Below are 7,958 nucleotides of genomic sequence, written 5' to 3' on the forward strand. Positions count from 1 at the left end.
CAGTTGGTTTGAGATCATGCCATTAGGCTTCAGCCAAAATGCAACCTGCCTCCCAGTCAGCTGTCTTGATGTTAGATCTAAAGTATTTAAAATTAAAAACAGTGAACCATAAATCAAGGTATAATGAAAATAGTATGGCAAATTGCCTGGACAATATATTTTCTTAGCAGTGGATTTTATATTTTTTTATCAACTTTTTTTATTATGTTGTCATGTTTTTTATTGTGCTTTATTGTGTTAGTTAGCTGTTTTTTGAGGTTGATTGACACCTAGTCAATATATTATATTTAAGTTGCTATAATCACATTTCAACATTTCAACAATTGTTTTTAAACAATATTCTAAACTTCAAATGTTTTAGCATAAAATTATTACAATTATTAGCATTTAGAAATTAAAAGTAGGCATGAAGCTTGGGCAGATGTTTCTTTCTGAAGGCCTCTGCTCCAAGCCGGGCTGCCAAACACTGCACATTTTGGGCTGACGTGACTAATATTGCTTTGCAACGCATTGTCCTTCGTTGTGATTCCCACAAACCACCAAGTGAAAAGTCCAAAGAATCCAAAGATTTTCACAGATATCAATGATTTAGTAAAATGGTTGACCACACAGCCATTGATTTTTTATTTGGATGAGTTACCACTTAGTTTCCATCTCTATGCAATAAAATAATAATAAAGTTCTGCCTCTCTGAAGGCCTTTTTGCACTGAGCACAATGCAATACAAAGAAGCAAATCGCTGAATGCGTTTTACACCTGCACACTACGTAGCACACTATTCAGCTGATCAGCTCATTGCTTTTGACCACCGAGAAGCGGAATCACTTAAACGCTGGTGAAGCCAGCTCGGTTCTACGGGGGTGCTAAGCATCCTCAAACAAAAGCAAGCGTACACTCAACTGAGGCTGTAAAAATAGACTATTGGCAAAACATATTTGGCGAACGTTCTAACGCATATTTATGTTCGTGCCCTGCGGAGCGTCGAAAGGTTTCTGTTTCCAAATGCTTTTGCAGCACTGAGCAACGTAGCCAATCGCAGGCACGTGTTGATTTCTTGAATGCAACGGTCAATCGGAGTAGTTCGATTTAGGCGGAATTCACTCACCACTCAAACGACATCTGCGTACTAATGCAGGATTCGCTTGAGAAAAAGCAATGATTGGCGTAGCGATAACCATAGCAGTGGACGGGTCAATAGAATAAGCGAAATAGATGAGCATTAAGGCGAGAGCACCATCACTAATTGTAGTGACGGTACACCCTAAGTGGTTTAATTCTGGGACCGGGCCTGTAAGAAAATGGATTTCTCTACCTGCAGCTGTGATTTTTATTACTAAATGAGAAATTGGAAAGGAAAAAGAAAGCTTTACTGGATACTCCCTATTCTTGAGGAAATAGAATAGCACCGGGAGCCTCATAGATTTGCACTGAGTAAGTTAAAGTTCTGTATGCAGCAAACAATACATCACGCTGTGCTTAAAGAATGAAATATTGCATTTTTCTTAATGGGCTATTCAATTGGTGGTTCGCAGGCCGAGTCCGGCCAGTCATTCATCTTCACATGACCCGAGGGTAGAGTAAGTGCAGGTGGCGCAGTATGCTTGAACTGTTTTTCCCACGAGGTGGCAACACTGGCTCGGGCCGTGGTTTCACAACCCCAAAAGAAAAGGATGAGAGACACAACAACAACAATCTACCGGAGACCGCAACATCAATATTTAATAAATGTTTAATAATAACTGACCACTGTTGTAAGAGGAGCCTGCACATCACTGCAGCACGGCTATGTCAGTGGATAAGAACAATAATAAAAATGTAAATGTAAAATATAATGTCTAATTAAATGAAAAGTTACAGATTATTCTGAATCTATACTAAATGTTATAATAGCTTCCATTTGTACTGTAACGTTAAATGCATAATTAATGGCTAAAATTTGCATTTAAAATGCATTTAATAGAGACATCAGTAGCGGTATTGCGTCGTTATAAATCATTCTGGCAATATCCACATAAAAAATTATAAAAAATGATGACAATATAAACATATTAATAATGCAGTTAATATCGGTGAGCTAATGGCTCTACCTTTTGCTATGTTTACCACATCACAACTCAGAATACACAACTCAGAAAATTAAATTTGTGATTTTATCACAGCTACTGAAAGAGCGTACAGGTAGCAATGGATACAGCATAGGTTTAAACCAAATGGCGTACCTTTTTTTTCCCACAGGGAGTCTAAAGGTGCTTGATATCGAGTGAAATCCACGCTGTGAAACTCCCTCGGTGGCCGTGGCATAATGACGGGTATGTTTACATCCTAACTGGATGGCATAGTATTTTTTGTCTCGGTCATTTGTAAACTCTTTCACTAGCTGTGGCCTACTAAAAAAGTCAAAGGCATTAGAGCTAAAGTAGAGAGTACAAAGAAACGGGAAGTTTTATTAGTCCATCTTCCCATTATGTTGTCCGCCTCTTATCGCTAGGAAAGCCATACATCACTTCTCTCGTTTCCCTTCGACTGAAAATTACTAACTAAAAACGACACGATACGGTATCCTATCGGTATTTTATTTTCTGAATTGTGTATTCTGAGTTGTGTTGCAGTAAAAAGTGCCAGTAGCTCACCGAGTGCAACCGTTTGACGTCATCGATGCAGAATATACTGTGCACATAAAATAATGGCGCCCTCAATAGTCCAAAAGCAGTTGTCTGTTTTTGAAATAACATGCATCTTTCATGGGGTTTCTACTACATATTTCAGTAAGAGACATACTTTACGTTATATTAAGCTATAAATGTCTTAATACCCAGGGATCCCTTTAAAAGAGCGCTCTATGTTATAGAGCCGTCAGCCTGCCTTTTGTGTAACAGCAGCACCTCTGCACACGTGAACTAAAGCTTGGATCTTATAGGGGGGGCTTGTTTCATTTCAGGGCGACGGAGAAAAAAAATAAATAGTCATGCGGGGTGTGAAAAGTTCCACAGGGATCTATTGTTTTGATTTACACTCAGTGCGATAGGCCCACGAGACTAGCCAAAACTAACTTTGGCCATAAAGCCTGATTGGAGCTGGCAGAATCATGTGAACTCAGATCATCTGTTGACCTTCGACCTAAATAACATTACGCTGCGGCTGCGTCTTAAAGCCTATGCAGCTGACTTTTTCTCTCTCTGCCTTATCAGGCGAAGCAACGCTTATATATACGAAGGTTCATCCCAAACATGATTTTAGACAGGAATCTAAAGTGGCATAAATGTCTATGATCTACAGCAAAGTAAAGAGATTGTTGGTATCAAATCGGTAAGTTAATATTTCATTAATACAGTAAAGTTACATATATTTACACACAGACCACTGAACATCAACCGCTACCTTTAGGTGCCACATTTTGAGCTGAACTGTCATTGAATGCACAGGATAGAGGGATATCATAGGCAAAAGGAACACATCTATTCTGCCTTTAAAAATTGATAAGATGAAGTTATCTCAGTGGACATGCTGAGACACAATCATTGGATTTAGGCACTCCTTGTCGCTTTCCTACTTTTATATGCAGTATTTTCAGTCACTGGACACAGCCAGGATCTCCACATGATTGGTGTTTCAAAGGGAAACCATTGCCATGCGCTTCTTTTTTTTCCCTCCCTCATTTTCTGCACTGCTTTTGGCCTAAACCTGGTGAATGGAAGCATTACAGCTTAGAGCGCTCTTATGGGTAGTTAAAAGAATAATAAAATCGGCCAAAAATAAATTTAAATGACTGATGGTCTCTGTCTATATAAATCTAATTTAAAAATGTGATTTATTAACAAACTCCCACTGAATACCAAATTTAATTACAGAAATACAAAAACTTACGCAGAGTGTTCTGAGGATGATTGAAGGAGAAAGTCACTCAGAGATGGAACAGAAATGTTTTCTCTTCCCAGTAATTACAGAGCGGGTGTTTTTTTAGAATAGGCCTCCCATGGTCTTGCACCACTTCTTGCCTTCTCACAGAATAATAGAGAAAAGGTTGAAAAGAGTGTGTGTAGGTGTGAAAGGACGACGACCCCCCGTGTCGAGGTAATTACTGCCCCTCTCTCTGTGTGTGCTCAGGTGGAACACTCATTACGCCCGTGTTCTCATGCAAACACACACAAACACATGCGAACCTCATCTATGTCACAACATACATGCATAGTGCTGTACAGTAACTCTTTTCTGCTGTTTTTTGTTTCCATAAGAACTTGTGACATGCATCTGTGATTGGGATTAACTCTTTATGATCCGCATTGAAACACTGAACACACACAAGTGTTTGCAGGAGGAGAGTGTGGTGTCGAAGGATGAAATCTGAAGCAGTCTGTTCCTGTATTCCCTCAGAAGGCCCCTCACTTTCATAAACCACACTGGGCTTTTTCAGCTCCACTGCACACTTCAATCTCTCACATACACGCAAAGCTCACAAGGGCTGACTGCTAAACCCTCCAGGATATTTTGACATGTAATATCTATAATAAACAATGTATGTGCTTACAAATCAGATTACAGTAATTGAGTTTTTCTAGTGATTGACTTTGGTTTCTTTTTTATGCTAGGAACAATAAGGTATCGGTGTAAAAGTACACAGTTCTCTGTTATGAGGAATGAAAGATAAAACTAAAAACAAAAAGCTGATAAAAAATTTAAATGCAAAATATGATGGAGGGTTGGGGATGAGGATTGGAGACTGGAAGACAGATGTGATGAAGGGCTTGGTTTTCCATTAGTGGGTCTATACTGCCATCTGCAGGTCGCACATGGGTGTTTTTGTGTGTGTGTGTGTGTGTGTGTGTGTGTGTGTGTGTGTGTGTGTGTGTGTGTGTGTGTGTGTGGTTTGGTCACTTCATCACCACCAGTGTCACGCAAAGGTCACATTCTTTAAAATGATTACAGACCCAACTTGTGGGATGATTTTATACACTACTACATTCTAAAAAAGAAATTTCAGAATACATATTATCGCAACTTGTATCATTGCAAATAAATGGGGGTGATCTGCTTCAAATATTTTTAAATATTTTTAACTATTTCATATTGAATACAGTTGATACTATTCAAAAGGACATAGTATTTTTTTATTTTACAATAATAATAATAATAATACATATATAAGCAAAAAAATTTATGAAAAGTGACAGTAAAAATATTTAAAATGTTACAAAAAACTGTATGTCATATAAATGCCCAAAAAAATGCTTTTCAATCAGCAGTTTAGAATATATTTGGATAACTAGAATAACTTTATAGTATATAAAGTTAGTTATAAATAGTAATAATACTTCACAATATTATTATATGTAGTTTTTTTAATTAAATAAATGCAGACTTAAATACTTCCTTCAAATATCTTAATTGTTCCAAACCTTTGACTTGTTTTTAAGATCACTGAGAGCAATCCCTGTAAAACTGAAAACATTTTCAGTAAAGTGAATCGAAGAAATTAAATAATATATCCTTTCGCCCTTTTGATAAATTGATGTAATGCAGCATGTGAATCAGTTTCAACCATCTACTGTGGAAGGTCACTCCCACAATCTTTATCTATAGGAGAGACAATGAAACCTCATTTGCGTTGGTGAAGTAATTTTGCAGCGATCCGTCAGTTTATATGTATATAAAAGAGCTTTGTTTCTCTGATAATTGCAGAGTAATATGAAACATGTTGTAAAATGCTGTCTAAACTGACATGATCTGACAGATAAATTGGCATATGTTATATAGCCCTCGTGACTACTATACCCAGCCGGCATTATTTGTTTACAAGGGCCTTTAAAAAGAGGATTTCACTCCAGTCAGACTCTGGTGAAGACAGACAAGGAAAGGCCCACAGGTAGAGCAAAAGAATCTTCACCGAATGCATTCATACAATCATAGCCCAATGTGGTTCATACAGAAGAACTAATCATGCAATAAATAGAAGTATCACATGCACAGTGTAAAAGCACGGCTGAACTTACTCTGATGATGTTCTTGGTCGTTTCCAAACTAGAAAGCATGAGTATGCATCCCAACTTCAAGCCTGTAGATAAGATGTAGGGCAAAGGCATGACAAAATGACTCACTCACAGGTAAGTCTGACCAAGAAAAATCGTAAGAGTTGGGACATGCCCTAACATGACCGACATGGACAGGACCACTATAAAAGCATCACACCACCAGAGGGAGACAGAAACGGGTTACGTGATGTGGAGATGTGTTTGGGGGCACAGGGGGTCTTGAACATAGATAGGTCAAAATGAGGCAAACAGTGAATAATAGAATTTTTAGATATTTTCAAAGAATAAATGCCACAGAATGATGTTCTTAGCTCACTGTTAACGCACTAACTAAGGTGTTTGGATCTGTTTTTCTCCCTCACTGCTATACACTTCTGTCTGAATCTGATTCTCTGTGGCTTTGACAGTGGTAGTATAACACTTTGTCTTGCGTGAAATCGCTTTGAAATCTGTGTATCAGCAAAAGAGAAGCTAAATTCTCCACGCACACACGATCAATGTAAATGTTAGGTCTGTCTTGTTCCGTTGCATTTATTAAACATCAGCAGTCGATGGCACTAAAAGAAAGTTCACAGCTACAACTGTTCTCAGTGCTACTTGAAATGCTACATTCAGCACGGGTACATGTTAGTATTTAGCAGAATTACTTCCGTTTCCTTTCTTCTTTTCGTGAGACCTTTGTCACCATGCGCTCCTTTGCCTGCAACTCCATTTTATACTGAAACAAATTATAGAACAATCCCGAGACATTCACCATCAGGAAAGGTGTCTATTGGTAGATAGTAGGCTTGAATGCCTCTTCTCTTACTCCCTAGTAATGATTGTCCATCTCTTGCATCATTCAGTCAAAGAGCAGTAAGCCTATAATTCGCTCTATATCGGAGGTCCTCTCAGGAACTGATGTCTGAGGCTGCCTTACAACGTAGAACAGAAACACAAGAAATGCAAGCAGTATTTATAGGACTCCAGCTTTTTCTGTTTCCATCTTAAACCTGCAGAAGCTTCTGGAATGTTACTGAGTTGTTGCTGTTTTGTATTGAACTGCTTGTCCCAAGTCTGCAGCATCTAAAATCCAGGTAATTATGGAAATGTTTACAGAACACCAGCAGCGCGTAGACAGTGTTAAACTTGACTCTGGACCAGAGGCATACATCCACTGGTGTTTTGACAAGACTACAGAAGCTGTTAGTGACAGCAATAACAGATTTACCCGACATGCTTAAAGAATAGTTCACCCAAAAATAAGAATTACTCCATAATTTATTCACTCTCAAAACATCCTAGGTGTATATGACTTTCTTCTTGCACACCAACACAGTTGGAGTTGAAAATGTCATCCTTGCTCTTCCAAGCTTGGTAATGCTGGTGGATAGTGGCCATTATTTTGAAGACAGATTAATACATTTTTAAAAGACTTGTTTTTTTATGGCCTGGGAGTGATTAAATTATGGGGTGATTAAATTATGGTGAAATTTACCTTTTTGGTGATTCTTTGACAGCTGCACCAGCTCAGGTACAGCTGAGTCCAAGATTATTTAAAAAAAAATCTGTACATTTTTAGTGATTAACTAGAGATAAAAAATTAACAATTCTCAGTGGATTCTGGTATTATATATATATATATATATATATATATATATATATATATATATATATATATATATATATATATATATATATATATATATATATATATATATATATGTAGTGACTTCTTCTGAAATGCATGCAATCATTTAATTTTATGAGTGAGACAGAGTGAGACGAGTAGCATAGAATGGTGCAGCTTACAGTTAACATGTCAAAATGCCTTAGAAATCAATATATTTTTCCATGCTCTCTTAGTTTGAAGAACTAGCAATATCCTAGCAATATAGCAATATTTTATATATAGTAATATATAAAAAGTTGAAAGGCTGTATTATTTATTTT

The 7,958-nt window shown here is 37.4% G+C and overlaps 1 pseudogene; it reads left to right on the plus strand.

Moving 5' to 3' along the window:
* The window catches only part of LOC122363034, a 76,511-nt pseudogene that overhangs the window by 65,061 nt on the left and 3,492 nt on the right, over positions 1 to 7,958 (plus strand).

Source organism: Puntigrus tetrazona, chromosome 18, assembly GCF_018831695.1.
Source record: "Puntigrus tetrazona isolate hp1 chromosome 18, ASM1883169v1, whole genome shotgun sequence".
Taxonomy (NCBI): domain Eukaryota; kingdom Metazoa; phylum Chordata; class Actinopteri; order Cypriniformes; family Cyprinidae; genus Puntigrus; species Puntigrus tetrazona.